This window comes from Moschus berezovskii, chromosome 6, assembly GCF_049115385.1.
Source record: "Moschus berezovskii isolate FMDL1 chromosome 6, NW_MosBer_1.0, whole genome shotgun sequence".
Classification (NCBI taxonomy): Eukaryota; Metazoa; Chordata; class Mammalia; order Artiodactyla; family Moschidae; genus Moschus; species Moschus berezovskii.
This window is the reverse complement of record NC_142465.1, coordinates 87,179,239-87,190,747: the sequence shown is the minus strand read 5'-3', so window position 1 is coordinate 87,190,747 and position 11,509 is coordinate 87,179,239. Positions and strand designations below refer to the sequence as shown.

Genomic DNA, 11,509 nt, shown 5'->3' with positions numbered 1-11,509 from the left:
ACACACACACACACACACACACTCCTATCCAGGGAGAAATCTGTTACATGTTATCTTGGGTGTAAATTACATCAAAATAATTTTTGTGGTAGAATATTTTTTTAAACATAAATAAGAAGCCTAGATTATGTAAACTTATAACTTAAGTGAACTCTTGGAAATCTCATTTAATACTTGGTTGAGTGATCAGTAACCCAAAAAACTTCCTATCTATCAGAACTGACATCTAGACCAATAGCATATGATTACTTGATTGTTCAGTTATTTGTGGGAATCCATAGTATTCTATTTAACAAAGATCAAGAAAGACATAATTACAGTGCCTGAAATATCTTCTTGGGGAGGCAAGAAGATGGATGGATACCTATCAGATTATATGTAAGATAGTAAAGTTCATAATATTTACATAGAAAAAATACTATTCTGTTTCTTTATAATAACATTAGTGGCATGTTTTGTTTTTGTTAGATTGGTGCAAAAGGAATTGCAGTTTTGCATTGTTGAAATTTGCCATTTGATATTGAAATATATTCTTAAATAAATCTGGTTATGTTATACATCATTTTAATGCACGTTTCTCACTTTATTTCTTTTTTTGCTAGTGACTTACTACTTGCTGTCTATATTTATATTATACTATAAAAATGATATTAGACAAAATGCAAACTCAAGAGATGTTTTATTTGAGTTCAAAATGTGTGGTAAAGCAGCAGAGACAACTCAAAACATCAACACTTTTTGCCCAGGAACTGCTAACCAACATACAGTGCAGTGATGCTTCAAGAAATTTTACAAAGGAGATGAGAACCTTGAAGATGGGCATAGTGGCCAGGCATCAGAAGCTGACAATGACCAACTGAGAGCCATCATTGAAGCTTATCCTCTTAAAACTACATGAGAAGTTGCTAAAGAGCTCAACATCGACCATTCTACAATCATTCGACATTTGAAGCAAATTGGAAAGCTGAGAGACCTCCATAAGTGGGTGCCTCGTGAGTTGACTGAAAAAAAATCACTGTTTTAAAGAGTTGTCTTCTCTTATTCTGTACAACAACAAACCTTTTCTCAATTGGATTGTGACATGCAATGAAAAGTGGATTGTATACAACAACCAGCAATGACCAGCTCAGAGGCTGGACCAAGAAGAAGCTCCAAAGCACTTCCCAAAGGCAAACTTTCACCAAAAAAGGTCATGGTCACTGTTTGGTGGTCTGCTGCCAGTCTGACCCACTACAGCTTTCTGAATCCCAATGAAACCATTACATCTTAAAAGTATGCTCAGCAAATCGATGAGATGCACCAAAAACTGTAACACCTGCAGTGGTCAACAGAAAGGGCCCAATTCCTCTCCACAACAATGCCTGACCACATGTCGCATGCCCAACACTTCAAAAATTGAGTGAATTGGGCCTCATCTGCCATATTCACCTGACCTCTCACCAACTGACTACTACTTCTTCAAGCATCTCAACAACTTCTTGCATGGAAAACCTTTCCACAACCAGCAGGAGACAGAAAATATTTTCCAAGAGTTTGCCGAATCCTGAGGCATGGATTTTTATGCTATCGGAATAAACAAACTTATTTCTCATTGGCAAAAATGTGTTGATTGTGTAATGGTTCCTATTTTGACTAATAAAGTTGTGTTTGAGCCTAGTTACAATGATTTAAAATTCACAGTCTGAAACCACAATTACTCGTACAAACCAATCAGTTTTCTGATTATAAAGGAACTTTATATTCCTTATTGAAAATTCAGAAATACAAAAAAGGGGGTCTGCAATCAAGGGGGTGGAGTACAGGGATGTGGCACTCACCCCCTACCACAAATACATCAAACAAAAGTACATCTACATACAGAACAGTTCTCACAGAATGCCAACTGATCACTGGGAGAAAGCCTCTGAACAGATAAGACACCTGAACAGGTAAGAGAGATCTCCATGGAACTGAGTAGGATGAAAGAGAAAAAAAGGAAATGGAATGGGTTGCCATTCCCTCCTCCAGGGGATCTTCCCAACCCAGGGGTTGCACCTAGGTCTCCTGCATTGCAGGCAGATTCTTTACCATCTGAGATGCCAGAGAAGCCCTCATTCCTAATTGGAACACAAAGGAGGCAGGAACCACCACCACAGCCTCTTTCCCCATGTACCTGCTGCCACCTCTGAAGGATCCTGTGCCAGCCACCACCTTGGTGGCTCTAGGAACAGGTACCAGTGGGTTGACCACACACAGAAATCATAGCTAAGCCCCAGAGGCTGCATGACTTAGTGCACAGGGCTGAAATGTCTCCCTGTAGCTGCACAAACCATAGATTTATGGCCTCTGCTGCGAGCTTTGTAAACTCAGAGCCTGTGGAACATCTAAGTGGATATGGGTGCTTCTGCAGCTTGGATAGGTCTGGCCTTAGCAACTGTGAACTTTGTGGGCACATACACTGGGGGCTGGGCTGGGTCAAGGTCTGCACTTCCTCCTTAGCTCTCATGGGTGTCTAGATGCATGACCATGGCAATCCTGGGACCTGACTTCAGTGGATCAGTTCTGGTGGAAACAATGCCTGAGGGATACCAAAACTGATTGTCATCATTCTCACAATTGAGGTGGGGCCAAGGGCAGTGCCCACAGAGTACTTTGTGAGCCTACACAGTGGGTGGCAGGTGCCACAACAGAGCACACTCACTAGCGGCAGAGGAATACTCAGTGGCTCCTCTCCTGCTGGGAGTGCTCCAATCCCACTTACATGGGACCTCAGCTCAGAAGCACAGCTCAGAAATGGATTTGGAGTCTTCAACTCCAACAGCTATGGGGCAGACCCTACCTGTGACAGGGCTGTGACACCACTGAGCAAAAAGGAGGACCAGTTGGCTGCTGGTTACCCAACACCAGTCACTCCCTCTTATTAGGGGATAATGTCCAGGACACACTGAGGAAAGAGATGGCAGGCATGCATACTAAAATAGCCCTCATATCAAAAATATTAAACCCATGCAGGGTAAAATTGGATCCTCCCACATAAAAATAGCCCTCCAAGACTATAGTAAATAATTATTTCTCCTTAACTCACGGAGCAAGAAAAATATGAGTAAAATGAAGAAGCATAGGAACTACTTCCAGTTGAAAGATCAAGAGAACTCTCCTGAAAGGACAAACAATGAAACAGAATTCTTTAATCTGACAGACTCTGAGTTCAAAAAGGAGATAATAAAAATATTGAAGGAATTAAGAAAGACTATCAATAGAAATGTATCTTATTGTAAAAAGGTACTAGAAGCTATAAAGATGAGCCAAGAAAAATCAGAAAACTCATTTGCTGAGACAAAAAGTGAGCTACAGGCAATGAATAGCAGATTGATTAATGTGGAAGAATGAATATGTGATCTGGAAGACAGAATAATATAAATCACCCAATTAGAACAGCAGACAAAAATCCAAATTAAAAAAATTAAAGCAATAAAAGAGACATATGGGATACCATAAAGCATGCCAGATGTTCAAGCTGGTTTTAGAAAAGGCAGATGAACCAGAGATCAAATTGCCAACATCTGCTGGATCATGGAGAAAGCAAGAGAGTTCCAGAAAAACATCTATTTCTGCTTCATTGACTATGCCAAAGCCTTTGACTGTGTGGATCACAATAAAATGTGGAAAATTCTTCAAGAGATGGGAATACCAGACCACCTGACCTGCCTCTTGAGAAACCTACATGCAGGTCAGGAAGCAACAGTTAGAACTGGACATGGAATAACAGACTGGTTCCAAATAGGAAAAGGAGTACATCAAGGCTGTACATTGTCACCCTGCTTATTTAACTTATATGCAGAGTACATCATGAGGAACGCTGGGCTGGAAGAAGCACAAGCTGGAATCAAGATTGCCGGGAGAAATATCAATAACCTCAGATATCCAGATGACACCACCCTTATGGCAGAAAGTGAAGAGGAACTAAAAAGTCTCTTGCTGAAAGTGAAAGAGGAGAGTGAAAAGGTTGACTTAAAGCTCAACATTCAGAAAACTAAGATCATGGCATCTGGTCCCACCACTTCATGGGAAATAGATGGGGAAACAGTGGAAACAGTGTCAGACTTTATTCTTTTGGGCTCCAAAATCACTGCAGATGGTTATTGCAGCCATGAAATTAAAAGACATTTACTCCTTGGAAGGAAAGTTATGACCAACATAGATAGTATATTAAAAAGCAGAGACATTACTTTGCCAACAAAGGTCCATCTAGTCAAGGCCATGGTTTTTCCAGTGGTCATGTATGGATGTGAGATTTGGACTGTGAAGAAAGCTGAGTGTCGAAGGATTGATGCTTTTGAACTGTGGTGTTGGAGAAGACTCCTGAGAGTCCCTTGGACTGCAAGGAGATCCAACCAGTACATCCTAAAGGAGATCAGTCCTGGGTGTTCATTGGAAGGACTGATGCTAAAGCTGAAACTCCAATACTTTGGCCACCTCATGTGAAGAGTTGACTCATTGAAAAAGACTCTGATGCTGGGAGGGATTGGGGGCAGGAGGAGAAGGGGATGACAGAGGATGAAATGGCTGGATGGCATCACCGACTCGATGGACATGAGATTGAGTGAACTCCGGGAGTTGGTGATGGACAGGGAGGCCTGGCGTGTTGTGATTCATGGGGTCACAAAGAGTCGGACACGACTGAGTGACTGAACTGAACTGAACTGAAAGCATGCCAACCTATGCATAATAGGAATTCCAGAAGAAGAAGAAAGAGAAAAGGAGACCAAAAATTTATCTGAAGAAATTATAGCTGAAAATGTCCTACTCCTAAAGAAGGAAATATAACCATATACAGGAAGCACAGAGGGTCCCAAATAAGATGAGCCCAAACTGAACTACACCAAAACATATAATTGAAATGGCAAAAGTTAAAGAGAGGATTATCAGACATCCCTGGTGGTCCAGTGGTTAAGAATCTGCTTGCCAATGCGGGGGGAGGGGGGGGGACATAGATTCGATTCCTGGTTTGGGAGGATTCCATGGGGCAACGAAGCCTGTGCCACAACTGCTGAGCCTGTGGTCTCGAGCCCATGAGCTACAACCACTGAGCCCACGTGAGGCCCTCGAGCCTATGCTCCATAACAGGAGAAGCCACTGCACTGAGAAACCTGCACACTCAAACTAGAGAGTAGCCCCCGTTTGCCACAACTAGAGAAAGCTTGTATGCAGCAATGAAGACTCAGCACAGACAAAAATAAATAGTTTTTTAAAAAAGAAAAACACAAAAAAGAGGAATCTTAGGGTGGCAAGAGAAAAACAAAGACTTAATTACAAGTGTATCCCCATAAGGGTATCACTGATTTCTCTACAGAAATATTGTAGCCCAGAAGGGAATGTAAAGCCATATTCAAAGTCTTGAAAGGGAAAAATCTGCAACCTAGCTTACTCCACTCAGCAAGATTACAATTTAGAATAGAAGGAGAGATAAAGAGTTTCTCAGACAGGCAAAATCTGAAAGAATACAGCAATACTAAACATGTCCTAAAAGAAATATTGAAAGGTCTTCTTTAAGTGAAGAGAAACAAGAAACTATACAAAAGAGAAAATCACAGTTAGGAAGTGAATCACTTAGTAAGTCATTATACATATTTTTAAAAATCCAAAAATGTTTTTTGAGACAATGGTAACCACAACAAACAGCAAAAGGATAAACATTAAGATGTAAAAGAGGACATCAAAAATCATAAAATGTGGAGGAGGAGAGTAAAAAAATGTAGATTTTTTTCTTCTATAATGTGTTTGAACATATATGAATTTCAGTCCATAGCAAATAGATATAGGAAGGAGTTAACAATACTTGAAAAGTGAAAATCAAAAACATACAACAGATTACAAAAAATAAAAAGAACACAAGCATAATAGAAAAAGAAATCATTAAACCACAAAACGAAAAACAGAAAGGAACAAAGAAGAAAGATATAATCAACTGGAAAACAGGTTTAAACTGGTAATAAATACATATCTATCAAAAATTACCTTAAGTGTCAATGGACTAAATGTACCAATCAAAGGACAAAGTGTAAGATTGGGTAAAAAAAAGAGCCTGCAAATATGCTGCCTACAAGAGGTTCACTTTAGGGCAAAAGACATACATAGATTGAAAATGAGGGGATGGCAAAAGATATTTCACACAAACAGAAATGGCAAGAAAGTGGGGGTCACTCACAGTATCAGGCAAAATAGACTTTAAAACAAAGTCCACAAAGAAAGGTAAAGGACACTATATAGTGATAAAAAGATCAATACAAGAAGAGGATATTACACTTGTCAACATTTATGCACCCAATATAGATGCACTCAAATACATAAAATGAAGACTAACAGACATAAAGAGAGAACGTGGTGGGAATACAATAATAGCAGGAGAATTTAACATCAATGAACAGATCTTCTAGACATAATCAGTAAGGCAAAAGAGATCCTAAGTGATAAAATAGAACAATTAAATTTAATTGATATTTTCAGGACATTACACACAAAAAAACAAATATACGCATTCTTTTCAAGTGCATATGAATCATTCTCTAGGACTGATCACATACTAGAGCATAAAACAAGCCTCAACAATTTTAAGAGCATAGAAATTATTTCAAGTACATTTCAGATCATAATGGCATAAAACTGGAAATCAATCACGGAAAAATGAGGGAAAAAATGATTACATGGAAAATGAACAGCATCTTACTAAAAAACTGATGGGTTGATGAAGTCAAAGAGGAAATTAAAAAATACCTTGAGACAAATGACAATAAAAACACAACCATACAAAATCTATAGGAGGCAGCAAAAGCAGTTCTTAGAGGAAAGCTCATAATGATATAGGCCTTCCTCAAAAACCAAGAAAAATTTCAAATGAACAACCTAACCTACCATCTAAAAGAATTAGAGATGGAATAAACAAAACTGAAAGTCAGAAAAAGGAAGGGAATAATAACAATCAGAGAGGAAATAAATAAAATAGAGATTAAAAAGTAGAAAAAAATCAATTAAACCAAAAGCTGGTTCTTTGAAAGGGTAAACAAAATTGACAAATCTCTGGCCAGACTAACTAAGAAGAAAAGAGAGGGGACCTAAATAAACAATATAAAAAGTGAAAAAGAAATAACAACTGATGCCACAGAAATTTTAGAAACCATAAGAGAATACTCGGAGAAGGCAATGGCAAGCCACTCCAGTACTCTTGCCTGGAGAATCCCATGGATGGAGGAGCCTGGTAGGCTGCAGTCCATGGGGTCGCTAAGGGTCGGACATGACTGAGCGACTTCGCTTTCACTTTTTACTTTCCACTTTCACACATTGGAGAAGGAAATGGCAACCCACTCCAGTGTTCTTGCCTGGAGAATCCCAGGGACAGGGGAGCCTGGTGGGCTTCCGTCTATGGGGTCACAGAGAGTCGGACACGACTGAAGTGACTTAGCAGCAGCAGCAAGAGAATACTATGAAGAATTATTATGCCAAAAAACTCAACAATCTATGAGAAATAGTCAAGTTCCTAGAAATATACCACCCACCAAAACTGAATCAAGAAGAAATAGATAATCTGAACAGACCAAACACTAGATGTAAAACAAAACCTGTAGTTCTAAAACTCCCTACAAACAAAAGTCCAGGACCAGATGGCTTCACAACTAAGTTCTACCAAACATACAAAGAACTTTTACTGATCCTTATCAAACTCTTCCAAAAGATTGAAAAGGAGGGAACATTCCCAAAGGCATTCTATGAAGCCACCATCACCCCGATACCAAAACCAGGCAAAGACATTACCAAAAAAGAAAATTACACTCTCACTGCACGGCAAGCCTTCAAGATGGTGCCGAAAAAAGACACGAAGCCTAAGAAGTCAACCTGGAAGTTTAATTTGGATCTTACTCATCCAGTAGAAGATGGAATTTTTGATTCTGGAAATTTTGAACAGTTTCTGCGGGAGAAGGTTAAAGTGAATGGAAAAACTGGAAATCTTGGGAATGTCGTTCACATTGAACGCTTCAAGAATAAAATCATAGTCGTTTCTGAGAAACAGTTCTCTAAAAGGTATTTGAAGTACCTTACCAAGAAATACCTTAAAAAGAACAATCTTCGTGATTGGCTTCGTGTGGTTGCATCTGACAAGGAGACTTATGAGCTTCGTTACTTCCAGATTAGTCAAGATGAAGATGAATTTGAGTCTGAGGACTAGATGATGCCATCCTTCATAGGGCTTTGCTTGCTAATAAAACAAATTAAGCATACAAAAGAAAGAAACATTTTGAAATGGACCTTTAGCTTATCAGTGAATAAAAAACATTACTCTGTAAAACATTCATCTTTTATTTAAGTGTATGCTGTTTATATGGTGTTGGCTTTCCTTTAATACTTTTTTATATTTTTTTAGAGTGTAGTTGATTTACAATGTTGTGTTAGTTTCAGGTATATAGCAAAGTGAATGAGTTATACATATATATCCACTCGTTCTTTTGTCATATAGACCATTACAGAGTATTGAGTAGAGTTCCCTGTGCTATACAGCAGTTTTTTGGTTATATGTTTTATGTATGCTAAGCCGCTTCAGTTTTGTCCAACTCTTTGCAAACCCATGGACTGTAACCCACCAGTCTCTGTCCATGGGATTTTCCAAGCAAGAATACTGGAGTGGGCTGCCATTTCCTGCTCTCATCTGTTTTATGTATAGCAGTGTGTGTATGCCAGTATCAGACTCCCAGTGTATCCTTCTCCCCCGTATCCCCTGGTAATCGTAAGTTTTCTGCATCTGACTTCCGTTTTGTAAATAAGCTTTTGTCCACCCCCCCCCATACTTTGTATAAGCAATATTTAAATAGCTTACAGGTAGTGGAATTTCAGGATTTCTCTAATGTATTGGTTTTACAGATGTCCTCAAGTTAAAAGTATATAGCAAAAACAATTTTGGGTGTAACTATATAATAAAGTATTTAGATTTGAAAAAAAAAAAGAAAATTACAGGCCAATATCTTTCATGAATATGGATATGAAAGTTCTTAACTAAATATTAGCAAACTGAATAAAAAAATATGTAAAAAATCATATACCATGACCAAGCTGAATTCACTTCAGGGTCACAAGGATGGTTCAACATACACAGATCAATGTGATACACCACATCAACAACAGAAAAGACCAAAACTACATGATGATCTTAAAAGATGCAGAAAGAGTATTTGACAAAATTCAACATCCATTCATGCTAAAAACTCTTACCAAAGTGGTTATAGAGGGAACATATCTCAACATAATAAAAGTTACTTATGACAAACCCACAGCCAATATAAAACTCAACAGTTAAAAGCTGAAAGGCTTCTTACTAAAATCTGGAACAAGACAAAGATGCCCACTTTCATCACTTCTATTCAACATAGTACTGGAAGTCCTGCCCACAGCAATCAGACTAGAAAAAGAAATAAAATGTATCCAAATTGGAAGGGAAGCGGTTAAATTTTTATTAACACAGATGACATAATCCTGTATATAGAAAATCCTAAAGACTCCACACAAAAGCTACTAGAACTGATAAATTAGTTCAGCAAAACAGCAGGATATAAGATTAATATACAGAAACCAGTTTCATTTATTTACACTAACAATGAAATATCAAAAAGGGAAGGTAAAAAATAATTCCTTTTAAAATCACATATTAAAAAACTTTTAGTTGAACAAGGAGGTAAAAGACTTGTATGCTGAAAACTTTAAATGGTAATAAAGGAAATTGAAGATGATTCAAAGAAATGGAAAGATAACAATGCTCTTGGATTAGAAGAATTAATATTGTTAAAATGGCAGTATTACCCAAAGCAACCTGAAGATTTAATGTGATTCCTATCAAATTATCCATAACATTTTTAATGGAACTAGATCAAATAGTCCCCAAATTTATATACTTTATAAATATATAAAAATATTGAAGACCCAGAATTGCTAAAGCAATCCTGAAAAAAAGGAACAAAGCAGGAGGCCTAACCTTCCAAGACTTCAGACAACACTACAAAGCTACAGTATTCAAAAAGGTGTAGTACTGGCACGAAGACAGACATGTGGCTCAATGGAACTGAATAAAGAGCTGAGATATAAACGCCACACACCTATGGTCAATTAATCTTCAACAGAACACAGGAATATACAGTGGAGGAAAGATAGTCTCTTGAGCAAGTGGTGTTGGGAAAGCTGGACAGCTTGCATGCAAATCAATGAAGTTAGAACACACCCTTACACTGCACAGATAAACAAGCTCAAAATGGCTTAAAGACCCATGACATCCTAAAATTCCTAGAAAAGAACACAGGCAAGTCAATCTCTTACAATGAGAATGTTAAATAAATCATACCAATGTTTTCTTAGATCAGTCTCCCAAGACAATTGAAATAAAACCAAAAATGAACAAATGGGACCTAGTCAAACTTATAAGCTTTTGCATAGCAAGGAAACCATACACAAAATGAAAAGACACCTACAGAACGGGAGAAATTACTTGCAAATGATGCAAACAGCAAGGGCTTAATTTCCAAAATCATAAAATCATATCCAATAAAATAAAATAAAATACTTAGGAATAAACCTGAGCAAGGAAGTAAAAGACTTACATGATGAGAACTTCAAAATGGTAATAAATATCCAAATATTTACTTAATATCATTAAATAAATGATTATTAATATTAATTCTATTAATATCAATTGTTTATAATTCTTTATGCTGCTGCTGCTAAGTCACTTTAGTTGTGTGACCCCATAGACGGAAGCCCACCAGGCTCCCCCATCCCTGGGATTCTCCAGGCAAGAACACTGGAGTGGGTTGCCATTTTCTTCTCCAATAATTCTTTATAGTACTTAATATATTGCTTTTTAATGTTAATAAATACTTCTAATAATGATAATGTAAATAAATATTATTATTATTATTTAATATTCCAATTATTCATCAAAAATATACAAAAAGCTCATACAATGCAACAGGAACAACAGCAAAAACAACCTAATCAAAAAATGGGTAGGAGACCTAAATAGACATTTCTCCAAAGAAAACATTTAAACACATGAAGATGGCCAACAGACACATGAAAAGATGCTTAATGTCACTAATTATTACAGAAAGCAAATCAAAACTACAGTGAGTTGCCACCTCACACCAGTCAAAATGGCCACTATTATCATAAGTGAAACGAATCTCCAGTCCAGGTTCGATGCATGATACAGGTTGCTTGGGGCTGGTGCACTGGGATGAACCAGAGGGTTGGGATGGGGATGGAGGTGGGAGGGGGGTTCAGGATGGGGAACACATGTACACCCGGGGCAGATTCATATCAATGTATGGCAAAACAAATACAATAGTGTAAAGTAATTAGCCTCCAATTAAAATAAATAAATTAAAAAAATTTTTTTTAATTTACAAATAACAAATACTGGAGAGATTGTGGAGAAAAGGGACCCTCTTACACTGTTGGTGGGAATGTAAGTTGGTGTAGCCACTATGGAAGAGCA

General features: G+C 37.7%; 1 pseudogene; it reads left to right on the top strand.

The window, feature by feature from the left end:
- The first annotated feature begins 7,815 nt into the window (after positions 1–7,815).
- Positions 7,816–8,350, top strand: LOC129536649 (ribosomal protein eL22-like pseudogene; annotated as a pseudogene).
- The last annotated feature ends 3,159 nt before the right edge of the window (positions 8,351–11,509 follow it).